Source organism: Gavia stellata, chromosome 24 (assembly GCF_030936135.1).
Source record: "Gavia stellata isolate bGavSte3 chromosome 24, bGavSte3.hap2, whole genome shotgun sequence".
NCBI lineage: Eukaryota > Metazoa > Chordata > Aves > Gaviiformes > Gaviidae > Gavia > Gavia stellata.
This window is the reverse complement of record NC_082617.1, coordinates 219440-242872: the sequence shown is the minus strand read 5'-3', so window position 1 is coordinate 242872 and position 23433 is coordinate 219440.

Below are 23433 nucleotides of genomic sequence, written 5' to 3'. Positions count from 1 at the left end.
ATAACCCACCTTATCATGCTGCAAACAGCTGTGAGCGGGCTCTGGCTGCTGTGAGGGCCGATGCACAGCCAGGGCACTGTGTTTTCTGTGTGTGACATTGCCCAGCCATGACTGCCTGCCCGTGTTTTATGGGGACACCTGCTAGAGGGGATCTTGTCCTGTGGGTACAAGAGAGAAGAGCCCTGTCCAGGGTCAGCGCTCAGCATGTCTTGTGCTTTTCCCCGCTGGGCTGGTGTGATTGGGAAGGTTTCTTTTTCTCCGTGTACAGCAGAGCCATCTCTTTTTTTTATAGCAATCCATGCTTTTTCTGCTAACATTCATCCCCTCATTCAAAGAGCACCCAGGGCCAAAATGAAATCTCCCCTCTCTGAGCCTGGGGAACAATTGTGTGTGCTCCCCTGAATAGTGCTGTATATCTCCCGAAAACCCAGCAAAAATGTTCCCTCACCCCTTCATGGGGTGACTGAGCCCTCAGAGCAAAGAGGGGGAGCTGGGATAGAGGCACCCAACCCATGTCGCCGCTGCCAGCTAGGGTGCAAAGGGTGAATAAATATACAGAAAGTCAGTCTGCCAATAAATAGTGTAAAAACTACCAGAGTCTGTGCAAACGTGAGGTGCAACGCCACATCCAAGGGGAGGCAGCAGAAAAAACCTGGCTTGCTGGTCAAATGAAAAAAGTCAAAGCAGCAGAGGTTATTTCTGGTAAAATGAAAAAGAAAGGGTAGAAACACTGCAGTTTGAACACGTTAAAATACAGTGCAAAAGGGCGCAAAGCACACCTGGGATCTTTGGGTTGTAAATACCCCCCCGGCTCATTGCTGGCAGTTTCTCCAGAGTCCCTTTCCAGCCCCTTCTCCCACCATCCCAAGTGGCAGCACTGCTCCACAGCTGTGGGCACAGACAGGTACCCACAGCCTGGCCCTGGCCAGCCTTGCACCCAGCCCCACATCCCTGAGCCAACCTGCCCTCCCCATGGGGCTCCCCGAACCTGCTGCCCCCCGACCCGCCACCCCTCACCCTGCCTGCGCCGGCCGGGCTGGCAGCTGAGCGTGCGCTGCTTTTCTTCCCTGCCTTGGCAGAGCCCAACTGCTCCTCGGCGTAATTGGCCTCGCGAGGGCTTGGCTATTCCTGCGGTTTCTGTGCCGCTCCTCTCACCGCCCTGTACCCAAGAAGGCTCTGAAGCCACTTGTGTTTCTCAGGGCATCTACAGGGCCAGGTGGGGACATGGCACAAGCAGAGGGATAGCCCCAGGCACTGACACCATGTCACCCTCAAGAGCTCCCCGCAGGGGCAGGGAAGGATGCTCCAGGGCTTGGGAGCAGCTCCCAGGACTTGGGACCCCGGGCACAGCCACCCTTATGTCGCACAGGCGGGGTGTAACCATTGTCACGCATGTGGTGGTTTGTGCCTCAGTTTCTCCGCGGGGCATTGCTGTGCTGCCGCGGAGAGGGGTGATAGCACCCATGTAGCAAGGGTGGGTGTGCAACCAGGGCTGGGCTGGTGAGATGTCCCCTACCTCCAGGGGAGAGGATCAGGCAGAGCCAGGCTGTGCTGGAGGGAAACAAAGAGGCAAAAGGGTTTTTTCTTCTCCATTTTTTTCTTTTTTTTTTTTTATTTATTTATTTTGAAAATAACTTTCCATGGAAAAGGTTAAATTGCACACATATCGCTGCAGTTCTTCGGCATCGAGGCCCCGAAACAGGAAAATATAACAAAACCAACAAATAAAAAGGAGCATTGCCAATACAGATATCAACACCTACACTGACCCCCAAAGCCCCCCAAAGACATGGCCTTCACTCCCCAGCCCCGGGACACCGTCCCCAGCTGTGCGGTGGCATCCCAGGGCACTTCAGGTGCCGGCACCTGGGCAAAGCAGTGGCCCAGTCCCAGCTCTGTTGCTTGCGTGAGCTGAAGATGTTGGTTCTTAGCCTGTCCCACGCTTCACCGGGGGGATGCGGGACCTGCACTCCCACCTCCACGGCTCCAACCCTCTCCCCAGATTTGGGTGCAAATTACTCCAAGGGTAATTTATACAGTTTTTTAAAGGCTTGTTTATTGATTCTAAAATAATCTAAATATGATCATATAGAAACATTAAAATTGATTAATAAATAAAATAATAAAATACAAATGCGTAAGTTAGGATTGTTAAGTTAGAAACAATAACCATAGGAACCTCACCAGGGTGTTGCCGTTCCATACTAAGGAACTAACAGTAACGAGATGGAACGATGAAGAATTGAATAGAAAAGTTTTGTTTGAGTCCTGTGACAATGTGACCTGATATGCACTAGTGATGCTGCTTGGAAAATTCCTTACCTTTCCCACCTTGATTCAAATATCAAGAATGCCAATCAATAGATATTAATAGAAATAAGCATTGATTATTTTAAGTATGGATATTGATAGAAAAGTATAATCCAGAGAGCGATTAATAAAGATTAAATTTTATATATATATTGTGTATAAGGGTAACTAGGTATGGGCTATCCCTGATTTAATCATAAACTAGCATTTAACAATGTAGCATTGTGAAGAGGTAGAATTTGCTTGTCAAGAGAATGATAAGTTGTAGGCCTGGTCAGTAAACCGGGGAAAACTTAGGAAGATTCCCAGAATGGAATTTTGCAACCAAGCTGAGCGTGCGCAAAGATGGGATTCAACTAGAGGACACCATGAGGAAGACTATGGACGACCACCAGAGGACCTTAGACAGCCACCTGTGTACCTGGAGGCGAATGTGTCACGAGCATTTACATACATTAATGAGTTCTCGGAAATTGTATGAGTATGTTAATTGTTTCTTGGAAATGTGATGAATATGTATACTGATTGTATATAACTTCTGTAGCGGAGAAACTAAGTACGCACACGAGGTGGAGTGATTCCCTGTGCATCCAGCGCTGCAGTAAAGAAGTGCCTGCTCACCTACGTACATTGTGTAGGTGACTTTTTCTGTTAGAGATTTTTAACATGTTTAACAGTCATGTAACCCAAATGCATGTTAAATAGACAAGTTTTGCCCTTCTTCCTGATCTGTCTGGGAGATAATTCTCAGGAGGTCATAAATGGTATGTTCTGCTGTGCTTTAAAATAACCTGTCGCCAGAAATGTCTTCCTTAGTGCCTGCGCAGAGCGAGAACCTCCAGAAGCGAGGGCGTGCTGACCCTCGGGCAGCTTCAAAGCAACGAATACTTGTAAAGAGGTTAAAAATCCAGTCCCCTGGTAGCAGCGTGCGTGTCTAAATCCACCTGACTCCACATCACTCAATCAAAAGTTTTTGTGGGTAGGGGTGGATGAAATCAATCTACTCTAGAGGCAGGTGCTAAAACTGGCCAGGCAGTTTATCTAAATAAATCAAAATTTACCTTTGAATGGAGTGGCATGCCTTTAGATGTGGGGGTGGGGTGTATTGCTTTTTCCTTCCTTGGGCTGAGCACAGGGCAGTGAGAGGTGTTTCCACCTGGGGGAGGGAAACTCATCCAACAGCCATCATCAGCCTCAGGGCTTGTGCTCCTTGATGGAGGCCTAAGTGCTTGGGATAGCTTTAGCTGGGTGGTGCTTCTCATTCTGCTCCCAGCTTTTCCCATTAACGTTTGCTCTTTGGTTAATTTGTCTGTGCAGTGTTTAGTAAACATTCTCCATTCATAGCTCTGAGTCCCTTTCCCCCCCCCCCCCCCCCCCCCCCCAGGCAGGTAAACTACATGTGCCTTTCTTTGAAACCCCATGAATAGCTCTGGAGTTTACCTTGGGAGCAGAGAAAACAGGGACCCTTCAGAGCAGAGAGGAGACTTTAATACGAGAAGCACTGCAATGATATGCTGCTTGTGAGGAGGAAAGTACCTGCTTCAACTTCTTTTGGTAGCTTCTGCATCGTTTAGCAATAACTGCTTAAAAGACTGATTACTTCTGTTACAGGACATCTTGAAAAACAAGGGTTAAAAGTAAGAAAGAAGAATGTAAAGAAGATACTTCATAACAACTGCGCCTGGCACTTAGACATATTAGAGATAAAGACTGTCTTCACTGACTCTCTGCTAACTAGCAATAACGATTAGCACAAGGACGAATCTTAGAAAAATAGAATGGACTGCCAAAATAGTGCCCTAGAGTTAACTCGTTTCATTATAATCTCATTATAACACTAAGGAACACACCTCCTAGCTAGAAAAGCCCCAACCCAATTAAGCCCCCTACTCTCTGAGCAGGTGTGGTGAATTAAAAGAGAACTGCAACTTTAAGATGAAGTAAGAAAAGTATTAACCAAGAGTTAATTAAGGGGTAGAACCAGTAGGAATAACTAACGTTGTTAACTGTTTTCAATACCTGTCATGATTTTAACCCGGTGTGCATGTCAGGAGGAGGAATCCCCTTGCACCCGGCGCCGCAGTAGACATATCTGCTTTATAACTGAGTGTGAGCTGTGAAGTTTGTTTCCGCGTGTCAATACTGGAATACTGTCAGTACTGTCAATACCCCAATACAGCCCGAGGGGTCCCGTCCCGCGGGCAGAGCCCGGCGGAGACCTGCGCGGGGGACGGGCGGGAGCGGCGGCAGCAGGAAAACTCTCCCGAGCCGGTCCCCTCCCGGGGCCGGCCCGGGCCGGGCTTCCCGAGCGGGGCGCGCCCCCGGGAGCGGGGCGAGCCCGGGCGCGGCTGGCTACCGAGCCCGGCTGGCTACCGAGCGCGGCGGCGGGGCAGGGCCGGCCGGCAGCGCCGAGCACCGGGCGCAGTCTGCCGCGGGTGCGGCCGAGGGCCGGCGCGGGCTTCGTCCCGGCCGGCACCGTGCGCCTCCGGGGAGCGCCGGGACGGCGGCAGCCGGCGCGGCCCCTCGGCCTCGGCGTCCTCGTCGCCGCCCGGGACACAGGGACCCCCGGGGCGCTCCCCGGCCCCCGGCGGCGTCCCGCCCCGCCCGCCCCCCCACCCCCGCCGGAGCCGGGCAGGACGCGGAGCTGCAGCGCCCGGTGCGCGGTGCCGAGGGGCCGGTTCCTGCCCGCCATCGCGCTGCCCACCCCGCCCGCCCCTGCCGCTGCGCCCCGACCGGCCGGGGGGGCTCGGCTGGGCCCGGCTCGGCTCGGCTCGGCTGCTCCGGGCTCGGCTCGACTCCGCTCGGCGAGACTCGGCCCGGCTCGGCTCGGCGGGACTCGGCGGCGGGTCTGGGCCGGGCCCGGTGCCGGAGCCCCCGCCCAGGCGAACCGGCCCGGGCGCTGCCCACGCAGGAGCTCTCCTCGGGCGGGTCCCGGGACACCCCTGCCGAGCTCCGCCGAACCCCCCTCGCTGGGCGGCAGCCGGCGGGACCGAGAGACCCCGGCGGGCGCAGGGCAGAGGCGCGGCGGTCCCGGCCCGCCCCTCCCCGCCCCTCCCGGGACAGAGGGGTCCGCAGCGGCTGTCCCGGGGCTGCTGCCCCACGCCCACCCGTGCGGCGGCACCGGAGCGGGTGGAAGAGGCCCCCGGCTGCCGACCCCAAACGCGCCCCCCCGCAGGAGCTCCCCGGAGCGAGGGGGCCCTGGCCGGGGACGCCCAGCGGGCTCCAGCCCCGGGACGCGGAGCATCTCCCCCGGGAGACGGTTCCGCCGCCGCCGAGCCCCGCTGCGGGGAGCGGGGTGGGGAGCGTCCCGCCGGCGACCCCCCACGTCCCGGGTGGGCAGCGCGCGCGCGCACCCGCGTGTGCATTTGCTTTTCCCCGCGCTCCTTTCGCAGCAGTTTGTAATAACGGGGCCGCGGGGGGGGACGGAGCCGGAGCGAGGGGGCGGAGCCGGGGCGAAGGGGCGGGGCCGGGGCGAAGGGGCGGGGCCGGGGCGAAGGGGCGGGGCCGGGGCGGGGGACGGAGCCGGGGCGAAGGGGCGGAGCCGGGGCGGGGGACGGAGCCGGGGCGAAGGGGCGGAGCCGGGGCGAAGGGGCGGAGCCGGGGCGAAGGGGCGGAGCCCGTCCGGCGGGTTCTCTGCCGGGGAAGGGGCGGAGGGGGTGGTCCGCTCCCGGGGCCTGAGCGCTGCCCGGGAGCAGAGGCGGGACGGCGGGGAGGAGGAAGGGGGCGGCCGGGGTGCGGGACCAGGCGGGCGGAGGGCGAGCGGAGCGCAGGGCTCGTGTCGGCCACGTCCCGCGGCGAGAACCGGGCTCCCGCGGGGCGGCGGGGGGGTCACGGCCGGAGCGGGGAGCTGCCGGGGGGCGGGGAGCGTGCGGGACTCGCTCCGGGGGAGCGGGGGGCTGCGGAGGCAGCGGCGGGGCCCGAGGGGGAGGAGCTCTCGCAGCGCGACCGGGACAGAGGAGACACACACGGCAGCTGCGGCAGAGGAGACCGACGCTCCGCTTTTATGGCGCGCACGGCCGGGCAGCGAGCGGAGGCTCCGTCCCGGCGGAGCAGCGCGCCCGCAGCCTTTCCGAGCGGGCCCCGTCCGGCACAGGGCAGGAGACCCCCGGGGACCTGTGCCAGTCCGCCCCAACAGCCAAAACGGTGATGCGCTCCTCCAGGGCAGCGCTGCGAAGGCCTCCGGAAAACCTGTGTTTTGGAATATCAAAAAAAAAGTGAAAAGCCGTAAAGGGCTCCCAAAATACTAAATGGTGACGTGCTCCAAACAAGCCCCAGAGTACAGAGCTACAAAAAAGTGCCGGGTTGGAGGGATCCAAAAAAGCCCCAGGGTACAGGACTACCTCCAAAAATTACTCCAAACTGTGTAGGGCTCCTACCAAAATATTACTCCAAACGGTGCAGGGATCCTGCCAAAAAATTACTCCAAACGGTGCAGGGCTCCTGCCAAAAAATTACTCCAAACTGTGCAGGGCTCCTACCAAAATATTACTCCAAACGGTGCAGGGATCCTGCCAAAAAATTACTCCAAACGGTGCAGGGCTCCTGCCAAAAAATTACTCCAAACTGTGCAGGACTGCCCAAAAATCCTCCAGGGCAGTGCTGTTAAGGCCTCTGGAAAAAACGGGTTTGGTAATATTCCAAAAAGGACCAAAGGCGTAAAGGGCTCCCAAAAAACTAAATGGTGACACGCTCCAAAGAAGCCCAAGGCTACAGAGGTACAAAAAAGAACCGGTTTGGAGAGCTCCCACAAAAACGAAACGGTGCAGGACCATCCAAAAAAATTAAAGGAGAACGGCTCCCAAAAAACCAAAAGGTGATGCATTCCTCTGTGAGGTCGGCGTGGCGATACAATCCAGAAATCACGGGTTTTGTAATATTCCAAAAACTGGCAAAACCAGAAAGGGCATCCAAATCCCCCCAAAAAACGGTGACCCTTGCAAAACAAGGCCAAGGGTACAGAGCTCATAAAAAGCCCCAGGGTGCAGGACTCCTTCCAAAAAATACACCAAAGGGTGCAGGGCTCCCTCCAAAAATTACTCCAAAGCGTGTAGGACTCCCCAAGAAAAACTCCAAACGGGGGAGGGCTCCCCCAAAATACTCCAAATGTGGCAGGGTTCCCTCCAAAAATTACTCCAAATGGAGCAGGGCTCCCTCCAAAAATTACTCCAAATGGTGCAGGACTCCCAAAAAAATATTCTATATGGTGCAGGACTTCCAAAAAAAATATTACATATGGTGCAGGTCTCCCAGAAAAATATTCCATAAGGTTCAGGATTCCCCCCAAAAATTACTCCAAACCATGCAGGACTCCCCAAGAGATACTCCAAATGATGCAATACTCCCAAAAAACCCAAATGGTGATGCTCCCCTCCGGGGAGGGGCGGCGCAGTGATACTCACCTCTGGTGGGGAGGCTCTGCGATGCTCTCCTCTGGGTGGCGGGGCAGGCGCGGCGATGCTCTCCACGGGATGGGGGGGGCGGCGCAGTGATGCACTCCAGAAATCACAGGTTTTGTAATATTCCAAACAATAGCAAATCCAGAAAGAGTACCCAAAAAACAAAACGGTGACCCTTGCAAAACAAGACCAAGGGTACAGAGCTCATAAAAAGCCCCACGGTTCAGGACTCCTTCCAAAAAATACACCAAAGGGTGCAGGGCTCCTTCCAAAAATTACTCCAAAGCGTGTAGGACTCCCCAAGAAAAACTCCAAACGGGGGAAGGCTCCCACAAAATACTCCAAATGGAGCAGGGCTCCCCAAAAAATTACTCCAAATGGAGCAGGGCTCCCAAAAAAATATTCCATATGGTGCAGGACTCCCAAAAAAATATTCCAGATGGTGCAGGACTGCCAAAAAATTACTCCAAACCGTGTAGGACTCCCCAAGAGATACTCCAAAGGGTGCAGGACTCCCCCAAAAATATTCCAAATGGTGCAGGACTCCCAAAAAACCCAAATGGTGATGCTCTCCTCAGGGGGGTGCAGGTGGCACGGTGATACTCTTCTCTGGGGCATGGCAGGGCGGCGCGGCGATGCAGTGCTCTGGGTGGGGGGGCCGGCGCGGTGATCCTCTCCACGGGATGGGGGTGCCGGCGCGGTGATGCACTCCAGAAATCACAGGTTTTGTAATATTCCAAAAAAAAGCAAAACCAGAAAGGGCACCCAAAAAACAAAACAGTGACCCTTGCAAAACAAGACCAAGGGTACAGAGCTCAGAAAAAGCCCCAGGGTGCAGGACTCCTTCCAAAAAATACACCAAAGGGAGAAGGGCTCCCTCCAAAAATTATTTCAAACCATGTAGGACTCCCCAAGAAGAACTTCAAAACAGGGGAAGGATCCCCCGAAATACTCCAAATGGTGCAGGACTCCCAAAAAAATATTCCATATGGTGCAGGACTCCCAGAAAAAAATATTCCATATGGTGGAGGACTGCCAGAAAAAAATATCCCATATGGTGCAGGACTCCCAAAAAATTACTCCAAACCGTGCAAGACTCCCCAAAAACCCAAATGGTGATGCTCCCCTCCGGCGAGGGGCGGCGCGGTGATACTCACCTCCTGCGGAGCGGCTCTCTGATGCTCTCCTCCGCGTGGGGGAGCCGGCGCGGCGATGCTCTCCACGACACGGGGGGTCATCGTGGCGATGCACTCCAGAAATAACGGGCTTTGTAATATTCCCAAAAATAGCAAAACCAGAAAGGGCACCCAAAAAACAAAACGGTGACCCTTGCAAAAAGAGGCCAAGGGTACAGAGCTCAAAGAGAGCCCCAGGGTGCAGGACACCTTCCAAAAAAGTCTCCAAAAGTTGCAGGACTTCCTCCAAAAATACTCCAAACGTGGTAGGGCTCCCTCCAAAAATTGCTCCAAACCGTGCAGGACTCCCCAAAAATTTACTCCAAACGGTGCAGGGCTCCCTCCAAAATTACTCCAAACTGTGCAGGACTCCCCAAAAAAATTAGTCCAAATCGTGTAGGGCTCCCCAAGAAATACTCCAAAGGGTGCAGGACTCCCCCAAAAATATTCCAAATGGTGCAGGACTCCCAAAAAACCCCAAATGGTGATGCTCTCCTCCGGGGGGTGCAGGTGGCACGGTGATACTCTCCTCTGGGACATGGCAGGGAGGCGCGGCGAAGCTGTCCTCTGGGTGGGGGAGCCGGCGCGGTGATCCTCTCCATGGGATGGGGGTGGCAGCGCGGTGATGCACTCCAGAAATCACAGGTTTTGTAATATCCCAAAAACCAGCAAAACCAGAAAGGACACACAAAAAACAAAACGGTGACCCTTGCAAAACAAGACCAAGGGTACAGAGCTTAAAAAACGCCCCAGGGTGCAGGACGCCTTCAAAAAAATACACCAAAGGGTGCAGGGCTCCCTCCAAAAATTACTCCAAAGCGTGTAGGACTCCCCAAGAAAAACTCCAAACGGGGGAGGGCTCCCCCAAAATACTCCAAATGGTGCAGGGCTCCCTCCAAAAATTACTCCAAATGGAGCAGGGCTCCCAAAAAAATATTCCGTATGGTGCAGGGCTCCCAAAAAAATATTCCATGTGGTGCAGGACTCCCAAAAAGATGCTCCATATCGTGCAGGACTCCCAAAAAATTACTCCAAACCATGTAGGACTCCCCAGGACGTACTCCAAATGATGCAAGACTCCCACAAAACCCAAATGGTGATGCTCCCCTGCGGGGCGGTGCAGGGCGGTGCGGTGATACTCACCTCTGGTGGGGCGGCTCTCCGATGCTCTCCTCTGGGTGGGGGGTCCGGCGCGGCGATGCTCTCCACGAGATGGGGGGTCGTCGTGGCGATGCACTCCAGAAATAATGGGCTTTGTAATATTCCAAAAACCAGCAAAACCAGAAAGGGCACCCAAAAAACAAAACGGTGACCCTTGCAAAACAAGACCAAGGGTACAGAGCTCAAAGAGAGCCCCAGGGTGCAGGACACCTTCCAAAAAATACTCCAAACTATGCAGGACTCCCCAAAAAATACTCCAAACTGTGCAGGACTCCCCCCAAAATACTCCAAACTGTGCAGGACTCCCTCCAAAAATTACTCCAAAGCGTGCAGGGCTCCCCAAGAAAAACTCCAAAGGGTGCAAGACTCCCAAAAAACCGTACTGGTGATGCTCTCCTCTGTGGGGTGCAGGTGGAATGGTGATGCTCTCCTCCAGGGATGGGCAGCGCGGCGATGCTCTCCACGGGATGGGGGGGGCAGCGCGGTGATGCACTCCAGAAATAACGGGTTTTGTTATATTCGAAAAAATAGCAAAACCAGAAAGGGCACCCAAGAAAAAAGAAAAGCCGGTCACCCTTGCAAAACAAGACCAAGGGTACAGAGCTCCAGAAAAGCCCCCGGGTGCAGGACTCCCTCCAAAAGTTACTCCAAACGGTGCAGGACTCCCTCCAAAAGTTACTCCAAACGGTGCAGGACTCCCTCCCTATCTCGTCGGTCCACAGTTTTATAGGACAATCTAATGCAGACATAAAACAGAAATTACAAAAGTTAGACGGAGCAGATGTCCGCTCATTGGATTAAATGTTACAAAATGCCTGGAAAGTGTCTAAGAACAGAGAAAAGGTGGAAGAGGAAAAGCAGGCAAAGGAGAAGTTTAAGGATAACAGGATGCTGGCAGTAGCCGTAGCCCAGGAAACTAGTACGTTCAGAGGACAGGGCTATCGAGGCCCAAAGGGGAGGAGGTTTCCCGGTGGAGCACAAAGGGACAGAATACCGTTGGAGAAAAATCAGTGTGCTTACTGCAAACAGAAAGGACACTGGAAAAGGGAGTGCCCGCAGTTAAGAAGACAAGGTCGTGAGAAGATGCCAAATCAGGCTGCTAACATGATGACAATAGATTCAGACTGAGGGAGACCAGGGGAGGAATCGGAACCCTCCCCAACAGAACCCCTGGTTAGAGTAAAGTTGGGGGATGAAAAAGTACAATTTTTAGTAGATACGGGGGCCACTTATTTGGTATTGAATACATGCAAGGCTAATTTGAGTAATCAGAGTACATCAGTTATTGGTACCACGGGGCAGAAAGAAAATCGGCCATTTTTCCAGCCTTTGAAGTTTACAATTGGGAAAAAGGTGTTAACCCATCGATTTCTTTATATCCCAGATTGCCCTGTGCCGCTAATTAGGATGAGACATATGAAGTAAATTGAATGCACAAATTACTTTTGAAAAAGGAAAAACCCAAATCCATATTCCTGACAATAAAGCTTTGGATGCTCAAGTTTTTATGTTACAGAAGGAAGCCAAGTTACAGGAAATACCAGAAGAAGCTGAAAAGGCTGTAACCCCTCTAGTATGGGCTTCAGGAGCACCAGGACGATCCCGAGCGGCAGAAACAGTAATCACCCAGCTGAAACCGGATGCCAGACCGGTAAGATGGAAACAGTACCCGATTAAATCAGAAGCAAGAAAAGGATTAGAACCGTTAATAGAACAATTTGTAAATTTTGGATTATTAACAGAATGTCAATCAGAATACAACACTCCGAGATCTTGCCAATTAAAAAGCCGCACTCAGAAGAGCATAGGTTGGTCCAGGACTTAAGGGCTATAAATCAAATCGTGCAGGACGTTCACCTGGCAAACCCGTATACTCTCTTGACCACCCTGAAGGAAACGCACAAACGGTTTACTGTATTGGACTTCAAAGATGCGTTCTTTTGCCTTCCGCTAGCAGCTGAGAGTCAGGAACTCTTCGCTTTTGAGTGGGAAAGCCCTAAGACCGGAAGAAAAACTCACTTGTGCTGGACAGTATTACCACGAGGATTTAAGAATAGCCCCATGATCTTTGGACATCAATTAGCCAAAGAATTAGAAGACTGGCAAAAGAGGCATAAAAATACCACCTTGCCAGAGTACGTACATGACATAGTGTTAGCAACAAGTGACAAGAAAGATTCCATATAAATGACAATAGACCTCCTCAACTTTTTGGGGTTGGCAGGGTACAAGGTGTCCCCGAAAACGACACAGATCGCCCAGCAGGAAGTAACAGATTTGGGGTACACAATTTCCCAGGGCCAGCGTAGTCTTGGAACCGAGAGAAAAAGAGGCCATTGGCCAGATCCCCAAACCAAAATCGAAACAAGAGCTCAGAGCATTTCCCGGAATGGCTGGATGGTGTCGCCTGTGGATAATAAATTTTGGACTCACTGTCGAACCCCTATACAAAGCTGTACAAGGGGAGGGAAACCTCCTTGTCTGGACTCAGGAGTGCAGAAATGCATTTATGAAATTGAAACAAGCTTTAATGAATGCTCCAGCCCTAGGCCTTCCGAATTTGGAAAAACCATTTAAATTATTTGTGCATGAAAGATTGCATATTGCCCTAGGGGTACTGGCCCAGAAGCTGGGATCCTGGAAAAGACCCGTCGGTTATTTTTCAAAACTGGGACCTGTTCGGAGATGGTAGCAGCTTTATGCGGAACGGAACACGGAAAACAGGTTACGCAGTGGTAACCATTAAGGAAGTAACTGAGGCAAAAGCTCTGCCATCCAACACTGGCCCAGAAAGCAGAGCTCGTAGCCTTGCTGAGAGCACTACAACTTTCAAAAGCCCAAACTGTTAATATATGGACAGATTCAAAATTTGCCTTCGGAGTGGTCCACGCTCATGGAGCTTGGGGATCATGCCTGGGGATCTCAAGGATCTCCCATCAAATATGGGCCAACAATCCAACAACTATTGCATACAATTAAGCTACCCCGATTAGTGGCAATTATGCATTGCAAGGCACACCAAACTGGAAATAGCCAAATGCATATAGGGAACCGCATGGCAGATAAAGCTGCGAGAGAAGCAGCTGAAGGTCAAATATTGTAGTTTTGCTGGAAAAGGTTCAGAGGTTGGGACCTGAGAATCCGCAGGATACACCAGAAGACAATCCATTGGCTAATCTACTGAAAGCGATTAAAAACCAAGAGGGGTGGCGGGTGACTCCTTCACATCAAGTAATAGTTACACAGGAAATTATGCGTGAATTGGCTAATAAGCAACACCAAGAAACTCACTGGGGAATTCAAACAATGGTGGAAGCATTAAAAACACAAGTGCTAAGTGTACGAATGACTGGAATAATTAAAAAACATAGTGAAGAAATGTGAGTTATGCCTGAAGAACAATCCTCACTTACCCCAAAGACCTTTACCAGGGGTGACAAAGAGAGGAAACAGTCCAGGAGACTACTGGCAAATAGACTTTTCCGAATTACCACAGCAAAATGGATACCGAGATCTTGTAGTAACGTTAGATACTTCCTCAGGCTGGCCAGAAGCTTTCCCTTGTCGCATCAACAAGGCAAAAGAAGTAGCAACAGTGTTACTTAAGGAAATAATACCACGATTTGGGGTACCCATTGGACTATCTTTGGATAGGGGCCCACTCCTTATAGCAGAAGCTGTTCAAAGTTTAGCTAAAGCATTAGGGGTAAAATGGAATCTCCACACCCCATTGGAGACCTCAATCAAGTGGGAAAGTTGAAAGAATGAACCAAAGCCTAAAAAGACAGAGAAGTAAAATTTGCCAGGAAAATTTGCTCAGATAAAGTGGCTGGATGCTTTACCCTTAGCTTTGCTACAGATATGTATCCAGCCTAGAACCAAAGAAAAGGTTAGTCCTTTTGAGATCAGATACAGTAAACCTTATCAGGTGACAGAAACTGGAGCCACTCCTGAAACTGTAGGAAAACATTACCTGAAAGAATATGTTATCTCTCTGGGAAAGGTTCTGTCCTCTCTCCACAGGTATGTCTCTGTGAGCGCATCGCTATCCCTGGACGTGCCTGTGCATCAATACCAACCCGGAGACCGGGTGTATCTGAGGACATGGTCAGACAAACCGTTGAAAGAGAAGTGGAAAGGACCTCTCCAGATTTTACTCACCACCTATACTGCTGTCAAGCTTGAAGGAATCACTCCGTGGATACATCGCAGCAGGATCAAGCCAGCCACATCACCACAATGAACTGTCAAGCAAGAGAGACCTTTACGTTTAAAATTAACTCGGGAATCGTGACGTTCTGGGTTATATCTCTTGCAGTGATGCCAGGAAGCGCAGAGGTCAATACGCATGAAGAGGTCAACATAGATTTGGATGAAAACCTAATTCTAACTTTGATACAAGGGTTTGGCAAAATGCATAATCTCACCAGTGTTACAGCATGTGTCCCAGTCCCTCATTCGGCTGCTCAGCCCATCCCATCGGGTATTACGCCAATAAATTCATCTTTACGAGAGGAAGATGATAACATCACAGAAGCCTTTAAACAGGCCAATGTTTCCTATTATTGGGACAAAGACAACCAGTGTAGACAAAGAGGTAGTGATGTTTTACAGGGTGCTACTTTTTGGAGATCAGGAGATAACAGGACAGTATTTGGGAGGGGCTCAGAGGAACAATGTCCTAGAGGATCACAACCCTTAAAGGCCCAGTTTCTGCAAATCGCATTGGCAGCCTCTGGTGGACAGGCGGCAGGATTACCAAAACTCTGTGTTATTAATAACACAGTTCTTAATGTAACCACCGCTCCAGAATGTACGAACCTTAGGACGAAACTCAAAACCTGGGCTAGACCTTTGGAAGGACATTGGAAATAGATAGGAAATGTGGACTGGTGCTTCAATTGGGGAACAAAGGCTACTTATCATATCAGCCAAACCAACGGGAGGTGCCCCAATGTCCTAAATTATAGTGAGATATCAATCCTAAACTCCACTTTGATGATGACGGAACATGGTAACAAACAAAATTTTTCGACTGACGATTGTAAACAAGACATTCCGTCCCCAGGTTACACAACATGCATTACATCAGATGGATATTGGGCTGCCCGACTACGACTTAGTACAATAACTAGACAAGTACCTTTAGGATTATTGACCCTATGCCCTACATGGAAGAAGAGTCCAATCAAAGCTCAATATTGGGGACGTATTAACAGAGATGCTGAGACAGAAAAAGACCCTGATGTTTGGACGGAGCCTTCCGCAGCAGTACAACTTGAGTGGGGATTCCAAAGTTTCCTATTGCCAGGATTGATGGCTTTAGAAAATCACCTATTACTAGAAAATCTGACTTGGCAGGTGGAAGCCTTGTCAAGAGCCACTCAAAAAGGATTCCAGATTATCAACAAACAAATCCAGGCTAATACTAAAATGACTTTACAAAATAGGCTGGCCTTAGACTTGCTATTAGTTAAAGAACAAGGGGGGTGTGGCTATCTTAAGTTAGACAAAGAGCACTGCTGTGTCCACACCCCAAATATCACTGATCACCTGCAAGAACAATTAGACAAAATGAGAGAAGTAGCAGAAGACAGCAGAGTGGTCAGGGAGGCAGCAGAAAATAACTGGCTCCACAAAATCCTCCAAGAATTGGGTGGATGGTCTCTAAAAGGACGGTTAGCTGCATTGTTGGAAGGACTAATTTCTGTGGTCGTGATTATTATAGGAAACGGCATAAGTTGTGCTAAGAGAACCATTGAGAAAAATATATGGAAGTAGTAAGAAAACCTAACTACTTCAAAAGGGGGGCTTGATACCAAAGATTTAAACAATTTAACTAAAAGACAAACCCTTTTTGTATAAACCTTATACAGAAACAGAAATTGCCCAATCTAAGCTGTAATCATGTATGAACAATTAACGACCCTAACTACATCGCTGAATTGATATAAGAGTAATACCAGAACACAGACTAAACTCATCTCTCAACTAGTGAAAAGGTCCTGCATATACTGTGCATAAGTTAATGTGCTGGTTTTGGCTGGGACAGAGATAATTTTCTTCACGCTAGCTAGTATGGGGCCGTGTTTTGGATTTGCGCTGAAAACAGTGTTGACAGTACAGAGGTGTTTTCATTACTGCCGAGCAGTGCTTGCACAGCATCAAGGCCTTTTCTGCTTCTCACACCGCCCCACCAGCCAGGAGGCTGGGGGTACGCAAGAAGTTGGGAGGGGACAGAGCCGGGACAGCCGACCCCACCTGACCAAGGGGATATTCCATACCATATGATGACATGCTCAGTATATAAACTAGGGGGAAAGCTGGCCGGGGGACCGCTGCTTGGGCTGGGCATCAGTCGGAGGGTGGTGAGCAATTGTTTTCATTTGCATCACTTGCCTCTCTTGTTTGTTGTTGTTGTTGTTATTTTCCTTTTCATTACAATTTTTATTATTATTTTATTTCATTTCACTTATTAAACTGTTCTTATCTCAACCCATGAGCTTTCTCGCTTTTACTTTTCCGATTCTCTCCCCCATCCCACTGGGGCAGGGGGGGAGTGAGCGAGCGAGCGGCTGTGTGGTGCTTAGTTGCCAGCTGGGGTTAAACCACGACAGTTAACGAACTTCTCCGTAGAAGAGAACCATTTCAACAAGACTCTTAAAGACTGTAGTATTGTGTAATTGGGTTAGAATTGAAATATTTTCTATTTTTATGTCTATTTCTTTTCCAGGTTGTAAGAAGATGGGATAGATTTGAGAATGTGTGAAAAGGCCTAATTAGAAGAGTGACAAGTACCACCACCTTCTGTCTAACTGGTGGAACCTAAGAAAAGAGAGATGGATATATATTATAATTCTCTACGTCTCAATAAGTGTCCAAAAGGGGAAATGTTACAGAACATCTCGAAACACAAGGCCAAAAACAAATGGGAACGAACGGAACGAACGGAACGAACGGAAAGAACATACTTCATAACAAATGCACCTGGTATTTAGACATATTAAAGATAAAAACTGTCTCCACTAACTCTCCACTAACTAGCAATAATGATTAACACAAGGACGAATTCTAGAAAAATAGAACAGAGTGCCAAAATAGTGCCCTAAAGTTAACCTGCCTCATTAAAGTCTCAGTATAATGGTAAAAACCACACCTCCTAGTTAGAAGAGCCCCCAAACCAAATAAGCCCCCTACTCTCTGAGCACATGTAGGGAATTAATAGAGAACTGTATCTTTAAGATGAAATAAGAAAGGTACTAACCAGGAGTTAATTTAGGGGTAGGATCAGTAGGCGTAACTAACTTTGTTAACTGTTTTAAGTACCTGTCATGATTTTAACCCGGTGTGCATGCTAGGAGGAGAAATCCCCCATGCACCTGGCGCTACAATAAACCAATGTCGGCTTTCTAAACTATCGTTTGGTTTGGAGAGGTTTCTTCATTATGATTTTCGATAACATAAGGACAGGGCTCTCCTGCCTGTATGTGGAATACAGACTGTCTAGAGAGCAGGGAGATGACTCTGGGGACTTAGAACATACACTGCTCATCTGCACAACACACCCAGAGAGGCAGGGGACGGTGGGGCGCTCCCGCCTGTACACGGGCAATGCCCTCTCTGTAGCGCACAGGCAGAAGGGTGAGGCAAGGCAAGGCTGCCAGGGGGCTGGCAGCTATCAGAGCCCTCCTCTTGCAGCTAGGGAGAGGCACCCTCCTGCCAACCTGGCCTGAAGTCTCCAGGGGCTTGCAGCTCACTGGGTGCTCAGGGCCACGATGCTCCAGGGAGGCTGAGGAGGCTCACCAGGCCCTCATCCCCACGACATCCAGGGGGAAGAGCCCAGGGCTCTGGCAGGATTGTCCTCAGGAAGGCTCAAGTAGGAGCAAACACATCCTGCTGCTTACCACCATCGGGCTGGGGGCACCGTCAGGGCTTCGGCTCCTATGACCGCAGGACCCTTCCTCGAGGAGCACAAGGAATAAGGACTGCCAGCCCAGGGACAGGGCTTCCTCGACTGAGCGCACAAGAGAGTCTCTGCGAGCAGGCTGGCTAACCCAGTGAGGAAGGCCTGCAACCACTGGACACATAACTGGACACCACAGCCTTCTCCGACCCTGCAGGCACGGTGTCAGGGGCAGCGAGGAGGTGTCCAGGGGACAGCAGCACAGAGCAACATCGTCTCACACCCCATGTGTGAAAGCAGAATGAGGGGGCACCCGTCTCCACTCCCCGCTGGACTCCTTGTCCACAGACACGGAAAAACTGATCAAGGATGCAAAGGTCAAGGGCACGCTGGGCTGCAGCCACCATCCGGTTGTAGAATTTAAAAACCCGAGAGAAGTGAGCAAACCAGCAGAACCTCAACACTGGACTTCAGCGGAGCAGACTGCCGCTTCCTGAAGAGCTTCTAGGCAGGAGCCTACAGGAGACTGGCCTGGAGGGCAAAGGGGCCCAAGGCAACTGGTTGAACTTCAAGGACAACAGCCCCCACCTCCCCAGGCACCAGAAGGGTCCGTGCCAAAACACAGGGTCCGTCACAAGTAGCACAAGGCCAGCACTGATGGACAGGAAACTCCTGAGCCTCCTCAAATGCCAGAAAGGAAGAACACACGAGGCGCAGGCAGAGACGGGATACTCAGGAGGAACAGAGAGACATCGCGCAAGCATGCAGGGATGGACTGGGGAAAGCCACAGCTTAGCTGGAGGCAAACTAGGAAGAGATGAAGCCCTTCCTGTTGTCCTTCTGGAAGGCTCCTGGAAGCAGAAGGAAGCCTAAGGAAAATGCAAGCCACTGCTCAACAGGAAGGGAACTTACTGGCAAAGGACAAGGGAAAAGCTAGAGAAGAGGCTCCACAGGGCAGGGGTGTGTGGGCGGGGGGCTGGGTGTGTGTTTTGGGGGGGTGTTTGCCCCACTTCTCACTCCTACTCCTCTCCCTCACTGGAGGAAACAAAGCCAGACTCTTCTTGAGGGGCACACTGGCAGGACAAGGGGCAATGGACAAGGTGCAGATTCTGACTCAAGACAAGGAAAGTTGCTCACCACAAGGCTGCCCAAGCACTGGAACAAGTTGCCAGGGATGATGCTGAATCTCCCTCCTTGGAAATACCCCAAACGTAACTGGACACAGCCCGGAGCAACATGATCCGACTGCACCTGCTCTGAGCGGGAAATCAGACCAGATGGCAGCGGGAGGACCCCCCCGACCTACCCCATTCTGCGAAGCCCCAGAGATTTCTCATGTCACTCCAATATTCTCCCAATTCATCACCAGCAACCCCTCTTGTTAAGAGCTCTACAAAAGCGTCTGCGGAGCACTACACTTGCTCCCAGGACATCAGGGGAGTTGCTGGAGACAGCAACTCTTACCTTCCATCACTTCCAGACAACTGAAGCGCAGCAAGCCTAGGGCACACTAAAGCCATTGCGGACAGGTAACAGAAACGAAGGCAGAGGTTAACGGCTAGGTCTTCCCATCTGAGGCCAGATGGGGGTAAGTAAAACAGTTGTAGAAAGCACAGGGCTGGCAGGCACATGAGAAGACACAGGACCGCTCCTCCTGGGGAAAGCTGGCCGTGTTCAGCTCAAGTTCCTCCCCATACCTTTCTCTCCCCCCAGGGAGGAAGAAGGAACCAATTCAGCTAAACTCGCTTTCACCCTCTTGTGGAGGGCACCCAGGAACTCAATCAACTGGTCAGACTCTTGGGCAGTATCTGATACAGAGACATCCCCCTTCACGCTAAATAGAAAAGTCTTTAGGTGTATTTCACAGAAATCTACATACAGATACCAGTATTTACAGACTTAGAATCTATCAGTCCTTTTACAGAAACAGCATTCCTAAACACATTCGCATTTAAATATACCTGCGGGCAGGACCACGCTTCAAGCACAGACAACCACATACAGCGAAGGGAAAGCATGTTCACCCACGACAGCTATCGCAGGACGACTCAGGTGCTATATTGCTTCGCGAGGGTCCACAACAACTACAAACCTCGCTCCTGGCCTCCCCACAGGGAACAAGTGTTCCTCACTTGCTTTCCCCAAATGCAAGAGGCTACCACCAGCACCAGATATGACACTGTCTTTACCAAGCAGAAAGGGGAATCCCAACACCCTACCAAGTCAATTCACCTTGGGAAGGCAGAGAGGAAGGAACCGAGGAGATGGCCCTTCAAGAATGCAATAAGCCTCGCACAGAATAGACTGATCTAAGGACAGAGATTAGTTTCTAGGAAACACGTCAAGCGGAAGGTATTTTGGCCCTTTCCCACTTTCTAGCAAGAAGTAATGCTTTTCAAAGCAAAGGCTGTTCCAGAATAATCTGAGGTGCTGCTGCTGCTGCTAAATGTCCCCATTTCCTGTGGCTGGGTGCAAGCAGACCTGTCAGACAGACAGACCGGAGCTGTCAGGTACCGGTACTTGGAGGACGTGCATATAGGAAAAGCTAGGAGAAGGGAGAACGGGCCACACGTGGCTTTCAGTCGGGTCAAAGCATCCTGCATTGTCACTGAGTGCAAGTGTGAACACGAGCTACCGCTACACTAGCTTGTGAAATCTGGACTAGGTGTCAGCTAAACGAGGCGTTCCTTTCTACCAAGTTTTGCTTCCGTTCAACTTTCCACCTCCATAATACTCCTGCTTTGCAACTCGAGTTTCTTACCATCAAGCTTGAAAGACGTCTAAGAACGGGTCCCCGCTCTGTATCGCAGAGAAGCCGATGTGGTGGCCAGTCTGCTCTAGTCTCCTCACCTTAGTTTCAAGCTCATCAGAAGATCCTGTAGAGACAAGCAGCATTACTACGCTGCGATACAGAAAAAAAATAAAGCAGAGCGACTCATTCCTGCACTGCCAAACACCAGAATGCAACAAATTCTGCAAACAGGTACTTAGCAGGGAAAGCAACGCACAAGCCAGCGCACTTTAAACTAGACCCTACGAGACTTTAGCAAGCATGAGGGCAGCGGGGCCTCTCGGAAAGCGAGTCCCCCGCTGCTCACGGGGGGAAGAGGGATGGAAGGGCAACAGGCACCATGAGCAAAGACACGTTTGTGACACTGCTCTGAAAAGATGATTCCACACCACCCTTTCAGTCAAGCTCCACAAAGCTGGGCAGCGCTACAATTAAGCCTGCTCGGGCAGCTCCTGCTTGGCTCGGGGGTGATGTCCATGGCCATTTCCCAAGCCAGGCCCCTTCTCCCCATGTCCAGCACAGCACGACTGGAGCTCCCTGAGCACAAAGCCCTTGGCTGGTTGCTGCCCCCCCAACACCCCAGCTGTAGCTCAGCGCATGGGCCAGGCTTCGTTTATTCCACACAAACAGTTCTGTGGGAAGGAAAGGTTTTGAATGTCCTTGCATCTTACCCCACCCCTCGTGGCCATACTAACGCCATAACCGACTCCCTTAGTTTCCCAGTGCCAAAGGGGGGCGGGGGCCGTAACGATCTCGGGTGAGGTGGAAACGGGCAGCACCCGCGGTCCCCAGCCTCCGACTGCAGCGCTCAGCCCCTGAACCCCCGGGACCCCCGGCTTCAAACACCCAGCGTGACACCCCCCTTCCGCAGCCCGGAGCACACCCGGCGCCCGCTGCAGCGCCGGTCCTCACGGCAGGGCCGGGCACCGGCTCCGCACCTCCAGGCGGGCTGCCCGCCGCCCGCTCCCCGCAGGAAAGGGCCTCTCTCCCCTCGCCAGCACCGCGGGACGAGGTCTCCGCTCCCCCGCCCGCCCTCCTCGCACACGCCCCCCTCACCTCCTCCTCCTCCTCCTCCTCCTCCTCCTCCTCCGGGCAGCGCCGCTCCGGCCCCGCCGGCAGCTCCACGCGCAGCGCCCCGCGGCGGCGGCCGTTGCCTTCAGCGCCCCCCCTCGCCTCGCGCCGGCCGTTACCGCCCGAAGCTTCCCGAAGCCGCGCGTGCTCCCGCCGCGGCCTGGCACCCGTTGCTAGGCGACAGGGCAGGCGGTGGCGCCCCTGCTGACCACCCAGCCTCGCTCTCCCGCAGCACAGCGCCACCCCATGGGCCAGCGGCCCAACACCTCTGGGCGCGGCCAATGGCAAGCGCCCTGGCACCCGTTGCTAGGCGACAGGGCCGGCAGCCCCAGCCGGGCCCTGGGCCTCCTGCCCGTCCCGGCCCTTCGCAGCCCCGGGCTTCCACCTCAGCATCAGCAACGTTCCTGTCCACTCCCGGGAGCAAAACCATCAAGGAATCAACGGGGAATACCCTTGGTGAAACTCCGTAGTTGAGCGTGCGGAAATCTCTTCTTCCCTTGCTGTCCAGACGCAGCTTTGGTTCCGCGCAGGCAAAATACGCGTTGCGGCATCCACGACGGCACTGTCCCGTGGGTGCCCTATTTAACAGGCCTGTTAATACCCAGTTACCGTGTGAGAGGAAAGAACACATACCCAGAAGCTGTCTGCTCATCTCTAGACAGGTAGGCCATCCTGTACTTACTGTGTCCAGTTGCTTGCAAAAGTACCCCACTGGTCTCTTCCAGCTTCCCATCCGTTGGGTCAGTGCTCCCAGTGCCAGATGCTGCCTTTCCTGAACAAAGAACTGGAAATCTTTAGTCAAATCCGGAAGTCCCAAAGCAGGAGCAGTCATCAGGGCCTGTTTCAGATCTTTAAAGGCCCTTCGTTGTTCTGGGCCCCATTCAAAGGGACGTGTCCCTTTCTGGGCCTCATACAATGGCTTAGCTATTAGACCATAGTTCAGGATCCATAGCCTGCACCATCCAGTCCTTCCCAAAAAGGCCCTCAGTTCGTGAACATTTTTCTGTTCTGGTATACTACAAATGGCTTCTTTTTGGTTTGTTCCCAACTGTCGTTGTCCTTTTAAAATTTCAAAGCCCAGATATATTACAATTTGACTTGCTACTTGTGCTTTGTTTCTGGATACTTTGCACCCATTAAGTCCAGGAAAGTTTAAAAGGTCTATCGTTACCTTTATGCAGGTTGCTCTTTCCTTGGTGGCGATCAGTATATCATCCACGTATTGCAAAAGTAGATGACCAGGTAACTCTGGATTACTTTATTTCCACATCTCGAGCTCTTTTGCCAGTTGATTGCCGAAGATGGTCGGGCTATTCTTAAATCCTTGTGGTAGTCTTGTCCATGTCAATTGTGTTCTTCATCCTGTTTGTGGATTCTCCCACTCAAAGGCAAACAATTTTCTACTTTCCCTTTCCAGGGGTATGCAAAAGAATGCATCTTTTAAATCAAGCACTGTAAACCACTGATGACTTTCCCTTAAAGTTGTCAAAAGTGTATATGGATTCGCAACTACAGGATGAATGTCTTTTATTGTCTGATCTATTGCCCTTAAACCCTGAACTAATCTGTATTCACCTGAAGGCTTCCTATAATTCTTATACCTTTCAAGTGTTCAGATTCAAATCG